Genomic DNA, 20,573 nt, shown 5'->3' on the forward strand with positions numbered 1-20,573 from the left:
GGTCGGACTCGTCGCCGCGCTCGTCGTCCTGGTTAATTGCATGCACACAATGACCACCACTATCACAATATGATGTTTATATAATATCTTAAGTGATCTTAAATAGCTAGCAACAAAGTCTACTGCAACATCTCAGTCAATTAAATCACATATGATTGTGGGACTTTGATTAACCAAAACAGTGAAAATCAATCTATTATAAGACAAAATAATGCTCATTTAACAAAATATCAACACCAAGCACTCATTCAACTGCACCAAATTAACAGTGCCATAATCTGTATGGTTAATGTTCAAACACACATGTGAAATCATATTGTCAAATGCATGCACATATACCACTAATATCTTTGCAGCAACATTTGCCTGCCATTTTACACATTAAATTAGATTAAGCATGTGAAGCAGTTAGACATGCATCTCCATTTTCACGACACTGAGAATGGTAGAAGAAAACAAAATTGACCAGGTTACAGACAGGCAGCAAAGTAAGCAAGCGAGCAAGCAAAACCCTGCAACTCACTGTTGCAGATGCCGTCATCCTTCTTGTGGGTGTAGCGGCCGGCCTCGGGCATCATCGCGGCCAGGAGGAACCCGCCGCCAGAGCAGACAAGGGGCGTGGGGCAGGAAGCGCTCCAACTCCAAGGCGGCCACGCGCAGGGCGGGGGCTCCTCCAATGGAGCGCGCGGGGCGACGGAGCCGTGCGCGCCTGGACTCCATGTCTGAAGGAGCATGGAACACGGTGTCAACATTCCCCTTCTACCTCTCACTGCCAATTGGTGCCTGCCAAATAAATTCAAATCCTTGAGTTGACAGTTACCCATGTTGCTCAGTTTCTTGGTTCAAACAAGCTAAGGTAAAACCATCTGAACTATGTAAGCCTGAATTATGTAAGCTCAACCTTTAACAGATACATCTCCCAGACTAACCAAGGATTTGAGTTCTTATTTCAGCCAGATTATCTAACCAAGGTAGCTGCAGTGGTTCAGTTTAATCTTGAACCAGTTAACAGTTTCAATGTAGTTAGTCTTTCAGTAAGTAGAAGCTAGTGAAGTACAGCAATGAGCAATCACCTCCATGGCTACCAGATTCCATAATACTAGTTGCTTTACGGAGGTGCTGGTGTAGCTAATCTCTGGTGGAAGCATTACACCTCAAAGGATACTTCAGCAAACAGAGACCACACTTTACATTTGAATCCGCGGGAATTTTAACACATATACAGGTACTCATATTTGACATAGTTTATTATCTTTAGATGAAAAACCCTTTTCCTCGATGTTTATGTACAAGGACAGCACAATTCTAGTAGACTTACTGAGATAATCATCGCTAGATATGGAATTACTTTGATCGATCTGCTTGTTCAAGGCGGGGCAGTTGAGGAAGGCCGTCATCTCCAGCATGCACGGCTTAACGTCGCCGCCAAACTTCTTTGAGTTTATGTACAGCCCAGCTTTCCGACCAATCCTGCTATATCACTTACAAGTGTGAATTTTTATGCAGTAGCAAAGGCTGACTACTCAGTGACCACTCACAATCAGTACTCTGTCTATAACAAATGCCTACAGGAGCAACACGATAATGCGTGGGCAAACAAGCAATGCGAGAGAAATGAATCATCTGAACCAAACATCTGGAGAAAAGAGCACGGCATATGGTGATGTTTTACTAGCTAGTGTAGCGTAGGAGCAACAGAGTTCCTCCAACAACCGTGAAGTGCGAAATTTTCTTTCAAAGAAACAGTGTGGCACTGCCTAATCTGGGAGAAACCGAGTTCCTTCAATAACCGTGAACCGCGAAATTCCCCTTTCAAAGAAACAGAGTAGGTATTATATATGCCACGCAAAGATGCACCGAATTTGTTGGCCATCACGGCAGTAGAACAGCGGGCACCACATCATCTAAGGAACAAACACGTCATCAGACGGAAACAGCGGCGTGTGCTCATCTATCCCTGCGCTACCATTTGGTGAAACTTGACTTATGCTGAGACGAATCTAGTAGTCGAACAGTTTGTGTGCGTGCGCCCGGAGCAGGGGCGGATCTAGTAGTCAAAAGAAAATCACAACAGACGGATGGTACGTATTTCTGTTACCTTGCCTTGATCTGACCGCCGCTGCAGATTCACCACGCCGGACCGGAGTCAACCTGCGATAATGGGAGGGAAAGGGTTAGGATTTTGAGCAAATTGATAAAATGACACATCTTTCCTGGGAGTTTAATCTAGTGACACACCTTACTTTTTGTTTGATTAGATGACACATCTTTGATTGACAGCTTGATGAAATGGCACAAATAGAGTTTTTATCTCCTTTTTCACGGATGGGCCTGCACTTCATAATTTGTAGGACGGTTCTGCCCTTGCATCGATTCACCTGCCTGACTCAGCTTGGTTCCATCGATCCTACGAAACGACGCAGAGAAGGCGAGACGAGGCGATGCACAGGAAGAGGAAGCGCAGCGCCGCTGCCACGCCGGCTCCTACCCCGTGCTGCCAGGTCCCCAGCGCTTGCCTCGCCGTGCATATTACCCGACGTGCTGCCAAGTCCCCGCCGCCTCCTGTCCTGCTTCCTCTCCTCCCGCGAGGATCCGTTTCTTCCACCACCGTCGCCGTTGCCGTCGCCGCGCTCGTCAACGAACTCACAGGTGTCATCCCATACTCAAACAACAACGAACAACTAGAGAGCTAGCAAGCAGCAGCGCCGAGAAGTAAGCACGGCGAGGCAGCAGCGTTGGAGAGGAGGCGCCGTATTTCTTTCAATTAACAAACGCTTTGTTTGCATGGAGGATCGCCTAGTTCCATATTACATGTCCATGCATGTACTGATCCAGGTGAGCCTCCCGTGCGTCGTTCTGTTCAACCAAAAAATTAATCGAACTACGCAACGGGTGAATCGATGCGAGGGCAGAACCATCCTAAAAATTATGAAGTGATGCCCCATAAGTGAAAAGGAGAGACAAACTCTATTTGTGCCATATCATCAAGTTGTCAATCAAAGATGTGTCATCTAATCAAACAAAAAGTAAGATGTGTCACTGGATCAAACTCCCAGGAAACATGTGTCATTTTATCAATTTGCTCTAGGATTTTTGGCGTTGCTGTTCTAGGGGGTTCAGAGGAGAGAGGCGACACGGAGGAGAGGGAGGAGGGAGGGGATGGGGTGGGGGTGGCGGGAGGGAGCACAGGCTAGTGGGGGAAGATGCGAGCGGGGCGAAGCTTACCTGCGCCGTCGTCTGGTCGCCGAGGTTTCTCCGCCGCCGTGCCGCTCTCCCGCACCGCACGGGATCATAGTGCGCGGGTCGGCCCGGATTGCTATCGACCGGATCTCGGCCACCGCCGGGGGCGCGAGCGCGAGCAGGGCGAGGGCGAGTGCGGCAAGGAGCGCCGCGGCGTGCGGCGGTGCGGTGGCGGCCATCGAGGTGGTTGGTGCGATCTTGGTGGAGGGGACGGGGAGAGGGCGGAGACGGTGAGATTTGGGATTTGGTGGGCACGCGGTCGCGTGATTTGTCGGTAAAGGCAGGCGACGGGCTGAGGGCTCCTCGCCGTCGACGGGCTGAGGGTCGGCCAAGGTGAGGGGCGGCGGCTAGGGTTTCGGCGAGCGGGTGCGGGTGCGGGATTGGAATGGTGGTGAGTGGGTGCGTGGGGATTGCGGGTACGATGGGGAGTGGGGGCGTGGGTGAGAGGGTGAGGGGTGAGGGCTGCCGTTGGATTCGGGAGCATCCGACGGTGGGGAGTGGGGGCCGTGGGTGAGAGGGTGAGGGGTGAGGGCTGTCGTTGGATTCGGGAGCATCCGACGGTGTCTGAGGCATGATCCGCGTGATATGCTTTTGGACCAATCAAAACGCGGCAAGAAATTTGAAGATTTTATGACCATCTAAATTGGTCTTAATCAATTAAAGATAAGTTATTTCATGAATTCATTTTTTATTTTTTGAGTGCTCAAAATGAATTTTATTGTAAAGAATCAACCAAATATTTGTTCAAATAATCTCATATTGTGTATAAGGATACATCTTCGAATGACAAACAATGTTGCCTAAGAGAGTTTTCATTTTCTTTGGACGAAAAATCGATTTTCTATTTTTTGAGTGCCCAAAATGACTTTTTTGTGAAGGACCTACCATATATTTGTTGCAAAACTGTACCAAATTAATTTTCTAAAATACTAGGACATATTTAATGCATAATTGATCAAATGATTTGGTGTCAAAAATTTTGATCCACCTCTCATGAAAAGGACAAATTTCCGCTCATTCAGCAGGAAACGGAAATGGGTCAAATTTGAACTGCAGCGTCCTCATTGTTTGTTATTTATTTTTTCCAAAAATCATTTCTAGATACAAAAGTATCTATTTAATCAGAGAAACACCAAAAAAATCCAAGATTCAAGCACTAGCTAGGAACGGTCATTCCCGCCGTTTTGACCGCATTTTGAAACGGGCATAAAAAATTCAAAAAAAATCAAAAAATTGGAAAACCTTCACATTGTGTCATTATATATGACCAAGTTACCAGAAAAATAATAACCTTGTAATACGGCAATTCTTTTAAAAAACTGTTCTCGGAAATGAGCTATCATGTGTGGAGATCAATGGCTTTCAAGCCAAATAATCAATCTTATGACCACATTCATGGCATAGTTTGTTCAAATGATCTCATATTGTGCACAAGGGTGCATATTGGAATGGCAAACAATATTGCCTAAGGAAGTTTTCATTTTCTTTGGACGAAAAAACCATTTTTCATTTTTCGAGTGCCCAAAAGGAGGTTTTTTTGTGAAGGACCTACCAAATAATTATTGCAAAATTGGACCAAATCATTTTTCTAAAATACTAGGTCATATTTAATGCACAATTGACCAAATGGTTGGGTGTAAAGAGTTTTGATCCACCTCTCGTGAAAAAGACAAATTTCCGCCTATTCAGCTGGAAGCGGGTCAAATTTGAACTATAGCTGACTTGTAGTTTGCTCTTTATTTTTTCCAAAAATCATTTCTAGGTACATAAGTATCTATTTAATCAGAGAAACACCAAAAAAATTCCAAGATTCAACCACTAGCTAGGAACGGTCATTCCCGCTGTTTTGACCGCATTTTGAAACGGGCATAAAAAATTCAAAAAAATCAAAAAATTGGAAAACCTTCGCATTGTGTCATTATATGTGGCCAAGTTCCTAGGAAAAATAAAAAACTTGTAATACGGCAATTATTTTAAAAAAAGTGTTCTCAGAAACGAGCTATCGCGTGTGGAGATCAATGGCTTTCAGCCAAATGATCAATCTTATGGCCACATCCATGGTATAGTTTGTTCAAATGATCTCATATTGTGCACAAGGGTGCATATTGGAATGGCAAACAATGTTGCCTAAGGAATTTTTCATTTTCCTTGGACGAAAAAATCATTTTCCATTTTTTGAGTGCCCAAAAGGAGGTTTTTTTGTGAAAGACCTACCAAATAATTGTTGTAAAATTTGACCAAATCAATTTTATAAAATACTAGGACATATTTAATGCACAATTGACAAAATGGTAGGGTGTAAAAAGTTTGCATCCACCTTTTGTGAAAAAGACAAATTTCCGCCGATTTAGTTGGAAGCGGGTCAAATTAGAACTGCAGCTGCCTCATAGTTTGCTATTTATTTTTTCCAAAAATCATTTCTAGTTACATAAGTACATATTTAATCATAAGTACATGGTTTGGTGGCGATACGTCGAGGTTTGGGTGGTGGCCGAGGGCCCCAACTCTAGAGCGCGTAAACTCACATGCCCGTCACGTGGTCACTGCGTGACCGTGGCGTTGCCATGTGTTCTGGGCGGCCTAGGTATGCCTAGTGGGTTGGGCACTCCCCAAGTAGGTGCTAGGAATAAAATTACAACATAAGATTCTAACGAGGAGACCGATCGATGTTCAAACATGAATTAGCAACCAAGTGTTTGATTAGCGGTACGGGAAATGTACATGGCTAATGGGCGTGAGTTTTGGCTGAGGATGATCAGTTACTAAGGAGACCGTTTTCACAAATTTTCAGCTCAAAAGGAGGAGCCTAGGTGGTACTTGCTTTGCAAAGTACCACACTGGACATAAATACGAATGTTGAAGCTGGGCTCAAAATAATGAATGGATTGAGCTGGCATTTGGTGGAGGATAGTTATTTGGGCATAGAAAAGCACTGTAGAAAATGGATACTATTTGGACATGCCAAAGTGGTACTTCCTTCACAAAGTGCTGCTCTGAATAGAATAGGAAAATGAATATTGTTGAACTATTTTTGAACTAGGCAAGGAAGGTTTTTGACATATTTGATAAATATATGATCCAAAAAATTTATGAGAATTTGCTGGGAATTTCTGGAATAACAGAAATATAGGTTGCTTCACAACCTAGAGCAAAAATTGACACATGAACATGACACATAGGCAAAACTGATGAGATGGCGCCTAGTCATCGCAACCCACCACAATTTACAAGGCCATGACCATATATATTGGTCGTTACCAACTAGAAATAAGGCAGCGGACTAGCGTTGTTTGCTTTATGACCATTTCGTGTAAGGAAATTACGACTTTTCTGACCAAAATGGTCGCAATGGTTTAGGGTTTGGAGCCCCCCGAACAGCTTTTGACCCATTGGTCTCAAATGGTCATAGATCCATGACTAATTCTTCCAGGGTCACTGACAGAAGGTCACTAGTTGACATATTTCTTGTAGTGTCTCCTTAGTTTACACATCATAAGCTGTGAATATGCAATGCTGTGAATATGTAATGGCACTAATGACGAGAGACCTCTAACATGGTAGTGTGATGTTGTTTGCATCTTGCATATGATTTATTTCTTGTACTGCTTCACATTTGTTTAAACGCCATTTATGATGAGACACTGTTAACTTGGCAGAGCGATATTTGTAGCATCTTTCATATGGTGTCTACCTTCTATTGCATTGCTTCTAATTTGGTGAAATGTCTTCTTCTTAGTTTACACATCATAGTTCTGGTTATCTCTTCCGTCCTGTTTTTCATACATATTACATCCTCCTATCATGTGGTTGTCTAACATCAAAGTTCAGTTCGTCTGCATTACGCATCATTTTGTTCTGAAGAACTAAATTGTTATTCATTTTTCTTGTCGGCTTGACTTAACATGGCACAAAGAAAGAGGAAGAAACACAGAATGGCAGGGAATGAGAAGCGGATGAATCCTGCAGATTCTGCTGGTACTGATGGTGTAATAGAAGGTCAAAGTCCAGTGGAAAATTCTACAAACACGGCATCTCATGCTACACGAGTTGCCAAAAAAGCCAAACAGAAACAAATAGCTGCCACCAAACAAGCAGAGACATCCCTAGTTCTTGCAACACCTACCACAGTACTACCAGCTACACGACTTACTCATGCGTCAACTAAGCTAGCAGCACGTTCCCAAGCTCCCTTGCCACCTGACACTACTTCCCAAGCACTCTTGACACAAGACGAGTTGGCAATATTAGATGAACCTTGTGAGGTTCAACAGTAAGAAGGTAGTTGCTGGAGTCAAGTTACAGTTGCATGCTTCTTTATATGTAGTCTCACAATTTCATGTACACTAATACTTTCTATGTTCGTTGTTGGACTAGCACCTAGGTGCAAGAGGAAACAAACATCAGGGATAATGCTCGATAGGTTAACTAAATCTAGAGGAGGAAGAATGGAGATCCGTTTTGAGGCAGGTTTAAAAAGGCCACGTGATGCTACAGAGTCATCCAAGTTAGTATCAGAGGTAGCGGTTGCCGTTAGGTGTCATGTACGTATCCTCCCAACATGGATTTAGTACTGGAATGATAAAAATGAAACCCAGTTCAACACCTTCCTCGACCATTTATCTGTAAGTATGGTTATGTATGGAAACTAGTAATATCATCTTGCTCGGTCCCATACTTTCTAGGTTGCTGATAATGAGACTCCCATAATTTTCAACATATGAGGTTCAAGTTGGATAGCCAAGATGATGCAACCAGACAAGTTTGCACCCATGTTTTCAAGTCTGCTCTGCGACAGTATCGGTATAACTTGAGGAAAACTCACTTTGAAGGCAAGGATAACAGTGAACTTTCCCAAACATCTCCAGTGGAAAATATATCGGATGAAGACTGGAGGGGCCTTGTTAAACACTGGTCTGATCTGAAGTATCAGGTACATTATATATATGTGATCAAATCACATGTTGAAGTCCTATTTTACGCATGTGCCACACAAATCTATCTTCTTGTAGGTGAACTGTTCAAAGAACAAACCGTACGAAAGTGAAATTCCAATAGACGACAGGATCTCGTAGCTATATTGCACACTACGAGGCTCTTGTAATTAGCTGCTGTTTCACTCTTTTTGATGTACCATATTATCAGATCTATATTGACTTGTTCGAAATGCAGAGGAAAGCCCGCAAGGACCAAAAAGTACCTGAACCAAATGTTGTGGAAATCTTCAAGGACTGTCACACCAGCAAAAAGAAGGGCATGACTACACCAGTCAAAGCCGCTGTTGTAAGTCCTTAATCCTCATGCCTTTTAACTACTACTTACTCTGACTTGTGCCTTGAACTGCATGGTTTGCAGCCAATGTCTATTACTCTTTTCAATTTTATACACAATTGTCTTAGCGTATCATTGCACCTTACAAGGTTTAAAAGAGAGGAGTGATGTTCCTTTGATCTTAACCCGTAATCTAGTTCCGTGTTGGACTTGCCCACACAACGTTACAATTGCCTGTTTGTCTGTTCTTAGTTGTTTTGTGATATGAATGATGTCATACTATGCTTATTGTATTATAAACGTCGTCTCTTTATCCTTAGCCATCAATACAATGTGAAGAAATAGACAATACATTAGCGATGGTACATGGTCATATGTTTGGAACCTGGTTTTATTATGTACTTTGCAATAAAATACAACTAATATTTTACATGGGTTCACCAGAATAAGTTCTGTATATAGACCAAAGCTATTTTGTTTGGTTTTGCTGCCTCCTTAATATCTTCTGTTCTAGTACTACTAATGTAAAACCTCAACTTTTCAGCGAGCTATGGAAAAAATTGTGGAACCACCACCTTCTGAAGGTGGCGAGGCAACTATAACCGCAATGTCAGCTCTTGCTGCAGTGTGTTAGTACCTGTCCACTAACAGTGCCAAAAGCACGTTCCTGCGTAATACTGGGTTGGTTGTTAAGGCAATATCATCCAAACTGCCTCATGATCAAGATATGCAAGCTCAAAGCAATGTTGTATCTGCGCTCCAAACACAAGTCCATTCCATAACAGAGACCCTTTGTGAAACAAGGAGAAACATTGCTCAATGTCGTCAAGGTATGCATCATTTTGAAACCAGACTATCAGACATTTGCTATGTTGTTCAGGAGCCTAGGGGAAATGAAGGCGAGGGTTATGTGCTCCATCGGATAATACATCATGAAAACGTAATAGTTAGGTCAAATGAACTGAGCTTCTGAACTTCTGGTGGTGCATTTACATGCTAGACTATTAAGTTTTATGCCAACCTTCTTTTTGTTATATAGTTGTAATTTGTTTTGGTGCGATACAAAATTTATTCTTAACGTGCAGCCACCGGCTGAAGAAAACAACAAGCCATTTTTGTAAGTGTAGGGTGTTCCCTATATTTGCACTGGTGGCGATCTTTGATGCCGAGTGGATGTAATCTGTGCAATCGCCTTAATAGCCTAGCGTTAGTTCCGACCTTATTTATTTCCTAGTCTTCTTTTTCCCTGGTTTGCTAGTGGCCGCAACTACCATGGGCCATATACGGGCCGTAGGATCCATGGGTCTCCTACGGGCCATCGATAAATGGTCCTGTAATCGGCGGGCCTCGGGCCGTCGGATAAATGGGTCTACATGGGCCGTAATCGGGCGTAATTGGTATCGGCCCAGCACGGTAATAGGCCGTTAACATGCCGTAGGACATCAAAGGCTTAATTCTGTCACAGGCATAATGGGTCGTTAATGGGCCAGAATATAGGACGGGCTGGAAACGGCGCAACGGGTTAACAGGCCAGAAACGGGCCGACTCTTGCCATGGGCCGAATTTGGCCCATTAGGGTAACAGGCCAGTAACGGGCCGACTCTTGCCATGGGCCGAATTTGGCCCATTAGGGGAACATGCCAGTAACGGGCCAGAAGTAATCGAGGGCCGAAAAGGAGCCCAAGAACGTATGGGCCGTCAATAGGCCGAAAGCTAACATGGGCTGGAAACGGCCCATGTAAATCACTGGCTGTTAACGGGTATAAAGAAAAATACTGTTCATTATGGGCTAGAGTCACCGTGGGCCTATAAAGGGCCGAAAGATACGAATGCCTCATATGGGCCGAAAGACATCGTGGGCCATACATGGGCCGAAAGTGAAATGGGCTGGTGTTATATTCGACGGCCCACATGACGTTGTTAGGCCAATTTCCTTTAGGGCCTAACGAGCCGTGAGTTAACGGGCTGTAAAATGGGCTATTTGCGAAGAGACCGTTAACAGGCTTTTCATGGGCCAGCCCGTTAACTTTTGACCAAGTCAAACGGGCTGGCTTTGTAAGATAAATGGGCCAGTGGTGGGCCGTGGCACGTGTCGACATATCATAGGCGCCTATCTGACCCACTGACGAGCTGACACATGTTTCGTTCGGCCAATAAGAATTTTACACGTGGAAATTTCCCATTGGTAGGGGCTGTTAATGGGTTATCGGATCCAAAACCCGACCCGATAGCTTAACGGCGTTCCGTTACGGTGGATACCACGTGTCGGTCACCCTTGACAAAAGCACTTCTGTGACGCGCGATTTATCGTCATGGAAGTGGACACTTCCGTGATGATAATTTTGGTAATGTCATGGAACACTTCTACGACAGCACATGTATGACTATCTTGATTCTGTCATAAAATCTTCATGGATGTACATGCATGACAAAAAACGCGACCTACTGTGAGAAACACGTATCATCACGGAAGTGTATTTTTTTGTAGTGATATTTTGAGCTAGGCAAATTTGCTCTAGTGCTTCACTTATATCTTTTTAGAGCACAGCGGTGGTTTTATTTTAAAGAAATTGATGAACTCTCGTACTTCACTTATATTATTTTGAGAGTCCTTAAAACAGCGTGGTAATTTGCTTTTGTTATAAAATTAGTCCTAATATGATAGGCATCCAAGAGGGATATAATAAAAACTTTCATATAAAGTGCATTGAATATATGAGAAGTTTGATTCCTTATGATTGATTTGAGATATGAAGATGGTGATATTAGAGTCATCCTAGTAAGTAGTTGAGAATTTGAGAAATACTTGTGTTAAAGTTTGTCAGTACCGAAGCATGCACGTATGGTGAACCGTTATATGATGAAGTCGGAGCATGATTGATTTATTGATTGTCTTCCTTATGAGTGGCGGTCGGGGACGAGTGATGATCTTTTCCTACCAATCTATCCCCCTAGGGGCATGCGTGTAGTACTTTGTTTCGATGACTAATAAATTTTTGCAATAAGTATGTGAGTTCTTTATGACTAATATTGAGTGCATGGATTATACGCACTCTCACCTTTCTTCCATTGCTAGCCTCTCTAGTACCGCACAACTTTCGCCGGTACCATAAGCCCACCATATACCTTCCTCAAAATAGCCACCATACCTACCTATTATGGCTTTCCATAGCCATTCCGAGATATATTGCCATGCAACTTTCCACCGTTCCGTTTATTTTGACACGCTCCATCATTGTCATATTGCTTTGCATGATCATGTAGTTGACATCGATTTGTGGCAAAGCCACCGTTCATAATTTTTTCATACATGTCACTCTTGATTCATCGCGTTCCTGGTACACCTCGGAGGTATTCACATAGAGTCATATTTTGTTCTAAGTATCGAGTTGTAATTTTTGAGTTGTAAGTAAATAAAAGTGTGATGATCTTCATGATTAAAGCATTGTCCCATGTGAGGAAAGGATGATGGAGACTATGATTCCCCCACAAGTCGGGATGAGACTCCAGAAAAAAAAATAGGCCAAAAAATGAGAGAAGGCCCAATAAAAATGAGAGAAAAGAGAGAAGGGGCAATGCTACTATCCTTTTACCACACTTGTGCTCCAAAGTAGCACCATGATCTTCATGATAGCGAGTCTCCTATGATATCACTTTCATATACTAGTGGGAATTTTCATTATAGAACTTGGCTTGTATATTCCAATGACGGGCTTCCTCAAAATTCCCTCGGTCTTCGTGAGCAAGCGAGTTGGATGCACACCCACTCAGTTTTTTTTGAGCTTTCATGAACTTATAGCTCTAGTGCATCCGTTGCATGGCAATCCCTACTTACTCACATTGATATCTATTAATGGGCATCTCCATAGCCCGTTGATACGCCTAGTTGATGTGAGACTACCTCCTTCTTTTTGTCTTCTCCACAACCACCGTCCATTCCACCTATAGTGCTATGTCCATGGCTCATGCTCATGTATTGCGTGAAAGTTGAAAAAGTTTAAGATCATCAAAAGTATGAAACAATTGCTTGGCATTGGGGTTGTGCAAGATTTAAATATTTTGTTTGATGAAGATGGAGCATAGCCAGACTATATGATTTTGTAGGGATAAGGTTTCTTTGGCCATGTTATTTTGAGAAGACATAATAATTTTGTTAGTATGCTTGAAGTATTATTGTTTTTATGTCAATATTAAACTTGGGGATGCTTGATACGTCTCCAACGTATCTATAATTTTTGTTAGGTAGCATTCCACAGTAAAGAGAATTACATGGATAAATATGTTAGGTAGCATTCCACATCAAATTTTTTGTTTTTATCATTTACCTACTCGAGGACGAGCAGGAATTAAGCTTGGGGATGCTTGATACGTCTCCAACGTATCTATAATTTTTGATTGTTCCATGCTATCATATTATCTGTTTTGGATGTTTTATATGCATTAATATGCTACTTTATATGATTTTTGGGACTAAGATATTAACCTAGAGCCCAGTGTCAGTTCCTGTTTTTTTCCTTATTTTAGAGTTTCGCTAAAAAGGAATACCAAACGGAGTCCAAATGGAATAAAACTTTCGCAATGATTTTTATTGGACCAGAAGACACCCAGGAGACTTGGAGTGCAAGTCAGAAGAGCCATGAGGTGGCCACAAGGGTGGAGAGCGTGCCCCCCCCGACCTTGTGGGCCCCTCGGTGACCCCCCGACCTAGATCTTCCTCCTATATATTCTCAAATACCGCAACAACTTCTAGGGAGCCATGAAACCACTTTTCCACTGCCACAACATTCTGTACCCGTGAGATCCCATCTAGGGGCCTTTTCTGGCATCCTGTCGGAGGGGGATTCGATCACGGAGGGCTTCTACATGAACACGATTGCCTCTCTGATGAAGTGTGAGTAGTTTACCACAGACCTACGTGTTAGGGAACGCAGTGTTTCAAAAAAAAATCCTACGATCATGCAAGATCTATCTAGGAGATGCATAGCAACGAGAGGGGAGAGTGTGTCTACGCACCCTCGTAGACTGAAAGCAGAAGCGTTAAGTAACGCGGTTGATGTAGTCGAACGTCTTCACGATCCAACTGATCAAGTACCAAACGCACGACACCTCCGCGATCTGCACACGTTCAGCTCGGTGACGTCCATCGTACTCTTGATCCAGCTGAGGCCGAGGGTGAGTTTCGTCAGCACGATGGCGTGTTGACGGTGACGATGAAGTTACCGACGCAGGGTTTCTCCTAAGCACTACGACAATATGACCGAGGTGTAATACTGTGGAGGGGGGTACCGCACACAGCTAATGATCAACTTGTGTGTCTATGGGGTGCCCCCTTCCCCCATATATAAAGGAGGGGAGGAGGAGGAGGGGAGGCCATAAGGGGCACGCCCAAGGGGGGGAATCCTACTCCTAGTAGGAGTAGGTTTCCCCCTTTCCTAGTCCAAGTAGGAGAACAAGGAAGGAGAGGAAGAAGAGAAGGAAAGGGGGGCCTCCCCCCTTAGCCCTTGTCCAATTCGGTTTGGGCTAGGGGGGGCATGCACCACACCTTGGCCTGCCTCCTCTCTTCCACCATTAGGCCCATGAGGCCCAATAACTTCCCCTGGGGGGGGGGTTCCAGTAACCCCCGGTACTCCGAAACTTATCCGAAACGACCCGAACCATTCCGGTGTTCGAACGTAGCCTTCCAATTTATGAATCTTTATGTATCGACCATTTCGACACCCTTCGACATGTCCATGATCACATCCGGGACTCTAAACAACCTTCGGTACATCAAATCACATAACTCATAATATATATTGTCATCGAACGTTAAGCGTGCGAACCCTACGGGTTCGAGAACTATGTAGACATGACCGAGACTCATCTCCGGTCAATAAGCAATAGCGGAACCTGGATGCTCATATTCGTTCCTACATATTCTACAAAGATCTTTATCGGTCAAACCGCATAACAACATGCATTGTTCCCTTTGTCATCGGTATGTTACTTGTCCGAGATTTTATCGTCAGTATAATGATACCTAGTTCAATCTCGTCACCGGCAAGTCTCTTTACTCATTCCGTAATGCATCATCCCGTGACTAACTCATTAGTCACATTGCTTGCAAGGCTCAAAGTGATGTGCATTACCAAGAGGGCCCACAGATACCTCTCCGATACACGGAGTGACAAATCCTAATCTCGATCTATGCCAACTCAACAAACACCATCGGAGACACCTGTAGAGCATCTTTATAATCACCCAATTACATTGTGACGTTTGATAGCACAGAAGGTGTTCCTCCGGTACTCGGGAGTTGCATAATCTCATAGTCATAGGAACATGTATAAGTCATGAAGAAAGCAATAGCAATAATCTAAACGATCATAGTGGTAAGCTAACAGATGGGTCTAGTCCATCACATCATTCTCTAATGATGTGATCCCGTTCATCAAATGACAACACATGTCCATGGCTAGGAAACTTAACCATCTTTGATTAACAAGCTAGTCAAGTAGAGACATACTAGGCACACTCTGTTTGTCTATGTATTCACACATGTACTAAGTTTCCGTTTAATACAATTCTAGCATGAATAATAAACATTTATCATGATATAAGGAAATATAAACAACAACTTTAGTATTGCCTCTAGGGCATATTTCCTTCAGTCTCCCACTTGCACTAGAGTCAATAATCTAGATTACATAGTGATGATTCTAACACCCATGGAGTCTTGGTGCTGATCATGTTTTGCTCGTGAGAGAGGCTTAGTCAACGGGTCTGCAACATTAAGATCCGTATGTATCTTGCAAATCTCTATGTCTCCCTCCTTGACTTGATCGAGGATGGAATTGAAGCGTCTCTTGATGTGCTTGTTCTCTTGTGAAATCTGGATTCCTTTGCCAAGGCAATTGCACCAATATTGTCACAAAAGATTTTGATTGGTCCCGATGCACTAGGTATTACACCTAGATCAGATATGAACTCCTTCATCCAGACTCTTTCATTTGCTGCTTCTGAAGCAGCTATGTATTCCGCTTCACACGTAGATCCCACCACGACACTTTGCTTAGAACTGCACCAACTGACAGCTCCACCATTTAATAAAAATACGTATCCGGTTTGTGACTTAGAGTGTCAAAGCTTGCATTGACATAACCGTTTACGACGAGCTCTTTGTCACCTCCATAAACAAGAAACATATCCTTAGTCCTTTTCAGGTATTTCAGGATGTTCTTGACCGCTGTCTAGTGATCCACTCCAGGATTACTTTGGTACCTCCCTGCTAAACTAATAGCAAGGCAGACATCAGGTCTGGTACACAACATTGCATACATGATAGAACCTATAGCTGAGGCATAGGGAATGACTTTCATTTTCTCTCTATCTCTGCAGTGGTTGGGCATTGAGTCTGACTCAACTTCACACCTTGTAACACAGGAAAGAACCCTTTCTTTGCTTGATCCATTTTGAACTTCTTCAAAACTTTATCAAGGTATGTGCTTTGTGAAAGTCCAATTAAGCATCTTGATCTATCTCTGTCGTGGTTTTGTCACGGCAGATGTCCTCGTGGAAGGACTTAGTCGTGGAGCCATCGCGACGGGTTAGCTTAAAGGGGTTAAAGCGGACAAGGGACGCAAGAGTTATACTGGTTCAGCCCCTTTCCATGAAGGTAAAAGCCTACGTCCAGTGTGATGGAATTGCTTGGGTTTCGATGACCAGGGAGCGAATCCGCTTTGCCTGGCTCTCGAGTTATTGTCTATTGTCCCTAAACCGCCGCCGGGTCGCCCCTTTATATACATAGGTCGACGCCCGTCGGTTTACAGAATCCCGAGGCCGGATCATAAATGTGTTCGGCTCGGTCTCTATTCCTTCTATCTTACAATACAAGTTACATAACAATGCCGGTTTATGTCTACAGGCCTTAACCCGCCTTTGGGCCTTGGGCCTTCATGAAGCGCCACCATCTTTTGTCTTCCTGGGCTTCAAATAAAGTAATCATCATAGAGATAACCCAGCCTCTCCTGGCCGGTTTATGTCCAGTTGTAATATCCCCAACATTAGGCCCCAAATTGATTTGAACTTGTTCATGTCAATCTTCAACACTTCCTCCCTTTGCACTTTCGCATAGATCTTGTAAACCGTAGTGACGTCATCCTCCAAATTTGTAGTAAACCACCGTGACATCACCTCTTTGCCCTTATAAATAGGGCTGAGGATCCCTTTCCTTTTCCTCCCGTTGCCTCTTTGTCTCTTCTTCCTCCTTGCGACGCCTCTGCACCTGAGCGCCGCCGCCGTCGTCGAGCTTCGCCTCTGCCTCACCGTCGTTCGCTGCATCAACCTGATTGAACCAGAAAAACATGGCGCACCTCCTCTGCTTCAACAACTTCGGTATATCTTTCCCTCTTTCCTCTGTAGATCCACTTAGTATTCACATGGGTCATGGCATTCTTCGCTTGTTCTTCGTCAGTCCATAGACAGCAGACCTCAACCTTGATGCATTCTGTGCGGTAGCTATAGTAGTCCTTATCTCGGCTATCAAACCAAGCCTTATACACATAAAAACCTGATCTAAATTTTTATGAACTGCTCCAGGACCAACTTTTTAGGTCTAAATCTTTTTCTTTTCCGGACTTGTGGTAGATCCAAAATGCCCATGTGATCGTGTGAAACCTATTTTTCCTCACTTAGTCATTTTTTGCCTCAGATCTGTACCTTCCTTATCTGCGTACACGGTTTATCCTTGTAGAAAATAATCTGTCATATGCCATTAGTCCCCTTTGTAAACCACCCGTCGCTTTACCATTTATAACTGCATGAGCCTCCGGTTTAACAATTTATCATGCTTGAATTCCTTTTTCTTAACATGTTGCGATTTATGCCTTGTAAATCATGAATCATAAACCGGCAGCAATCCTTTCCATCTCTTCACTTGCAATGGCCAAACAATTTTATGCGTGTAACTGGGTCCCTTCCCGGGTTATGGAGGAGCAACTAGATGGATGCATCAAAATTGGCACCTTACCGAAGCGGAGTGAAATCCAGTGGCAAGTTCCCGGTCCAGAAAACCCTCCTGCCCCCAGAGATGGCGAAGTAGTAGTGTTTGTTGATCACATGAGTCATGGCTTTAAACCGCCCGGATCCAAGTTCTTCCGTGATGTACTTGCCAATTTCCAGATCCATCCTCAAGACATTGGACCAAACTCTGTGTCAAATGTTTGCGACTTTCAAGTATTTTGTGAAGCATACCTGCAAGAGGAGCCAACTGTTGAGCTATCCCGGGACTTTTTCTATTTGAACCGTCGCACTGAGTTTGTAGACGGGCCCAATACCGAACTGGGCAACGTTTCAATTCAGAAGAGAAAAGATGTCAGCTTCCCTCATGCCAAACTCCATAGCCATCCTAAAGATTGGAACCAAACTTGGTTTTATTGTAAAGATACCTGCTACCTCTTGAGCTTGCGTTGGATTTCCCCGAAGAGGAAAGGATGATGCAGCAGAGTAGCGTAAGTATTTCCCTCAGTTTTTGAGAACCAAGGTATCAATCCAGTAGGAGGCCACGCTCAAGTCCCTCGTACCTGCACAAAACAATAGCTACTCGCAACCAACGCGATTATGGGTTGTCAATCCCTTCACGGTCACTTACGAGAGTGAGATTTGATAGATATAATATTTTTGGTATTTTTGGTATAGAGATGCAAAGTGAAAAGTAAAAGGCAAAGTAAAAAAGCAAAGCAAGATTAAAGTGATGGAGATTGATATGATGAGAATAGACCCGGGGGCCATAGGTTTCACTAGTGGCTTCTCTCAAGAGCATAAGTATTCTACGATGGGTGAACAAATTACTGTTGAGCAATTGACAGAATTAAGCATAGTTATGAGAATATCTAGGCATGATCATGTATATAGGCATCACGTCCGTGACAAGTAGACCGAAACGATTCTGCATCTACTACTATTACTCCACTCATCGACCGCTATCCAGCATGCATCTAGAGTATTAAGTTAAAAACAGAGTAACGCTTTAAGCACTAGTAGAAAAAGGGTCAAATGTGAAGCACATTAGTGCCGGTTTGAATTTGAGCCGGCACTAATGTGTGCATTAGTGCGGGTTCCAATGGCTAGCCGGCCGCTCTCATTAGTACCGGTTCGTGGAGAACCTTTAGCACCGGTTCGTGCCACGAACCGGTACTAAAGTGAGTGGTGGCAGGATGTTGTCAGTCCGGGGCCCCTCCAGCACCTTTAGTACCGGGTCGTATCACGAACCGGTACTAAAGGTCGTCCTACATATACCCTTCGTCCACCCGAGCTCGCTCTGTTCTTCCCCTTTCCCCTCTCCTCTCTGTTCTTTTCCCTCTTCCTCTCAAGCTCATCACACATTTTGCCCAAAATTTGTCAAGATTTGAAGGCCCCCATCCATTCAAATGATCACAAAGGTAAGCAACTTTGTCCTTTCATCTCTCATTGCTAGATTAGCTCGTGCAATGCTTTATATAGTGATTTATTTTTGAGTTTAGTAATTTGGGAGGAATTATATATATGTGCTAGTATTTGATTTATATGCAATTTGAGGTCAAAAATAACACTTAGTTTGCATATGTAGGTGTGGTTTACTTAGTACCTTCTAAATCTCCGTCGTAACCACCGTCGATCGCTCGCAACGTCCCGTCGCCGACACCACCTTGTGGTGAGCCTCTTGTTCATGAAGTTTTATATAAAAAAATGATGTTTGTGTGATTTGGATATATAGTTACTCGTATAATTATCTTACCCATACGTTATTTGTTATACATAGTGCCATGGTTTTGATATTCGTCCCCGTCGGCCCTCGTCCGGGTTATGATTCGGATGTGGTATATTCTCTTTTAAAACTATTCATTGCATTTCGTGTTTATGACAAATTATGTCCATCAAGTTGACATAGATATTTGTATGTAGGAGGTAGTTGAACCGGAAATTCCAACCGACCCTATTGTCGAGAGGTTAAATTTAGTTGAAAGAGAAAACGAGGATTTGAAGGAAAAATTGAAAAGAATTGAGGGGGAGAAGATGGAATTGGATTTGCATGTTGCCGATGTCGTCGATGATCACAAGATTAAGATGGAGAAAATGCGCTTGAAGATTAGAAAGATTAGAAAATATGCCATTCATAGTGAGGCTTGGTATCATTATGCTGTTGGATCAATTGTTACCTTAGTTGCGATCTTGATCGCATTTGTTGTTGCATTTAAATTCTTTAGCTAGAGAGTTATTTGTTTGTTGCATTTAAGTGTTGTATGATCTTTATGTATGAACTTTATGTATTGTATTAATTTGGTGTTTTCGGTGCTGTGTATTGAAGATGAGCCGGCAATGGATGTACGATGACCGATGCTCTCCCGAGTTCATTAATGGCGTGCGTAATTTTCTGCTCGCGGCTGAGGCAAACAAGCGGGCGGATGGTTTTATGCCTTGTCCATGTGCTGGCTGTAAGAATGGTCACAATTACTCTACGTCAAGAACCATTCACGTCCACCTGTTTGAGTCTGGTTTCATGCCCCACTATAATGTTTGGACCAAGCATGGAGAAAGATGGGTTATGATGGAAGACAATGAAGAAGAAGAGGACGACGACAGCTATCCTGGCCATGGGTTCCCTGAATACGATGATACAACAATGAGGGAAGAAGCCGAGCCGGCAATGCGGGAAGAAGCTGAAGAAGAGGCATCGGATGAGCCCGTTGATGATCTAGGTCGGGCCATTGCCGACGCAAAGAGAAACTGCACAAGTGATTCGGAGAAGAAGAAGTTGCAGCGCATGTTAGAGGATCACAAAAAATTGTTGTACCTGAATTGCGTAGGTGACAAGAAAAAGCTGGGCACCACACTGGAATTGCTACAATGGAAGGCAGAGAATGGTGTATCTGACAAGGGATTTGGAAAGTTGCTGGTAATGATAAAGAATATGCTTCCAAAGGACAACGAATTTCCTGAGAGTATGTACGATGCAAAGAAGGCTGTCTGCCCTCTAGGGTTAGATGTGCAGAAGATACATGCATGCCCTAATGATTGCATCCTCTACCGCGGTGAGTACGAGGATTTGA

This window comes from Triticum urartu, chromosome 4, assembly GCF_003073215.2.
Source record: "Triticum urartu cultivar G1812 chromosome 4, Tu2.1, whole genome shotgun sequence".
Lineage (NCBI taxonomy): Eukaryota > Viridiplantae > Streptophyta > Magnoliopsida > Poales > Poaceae > Triticum > Triticum urartu.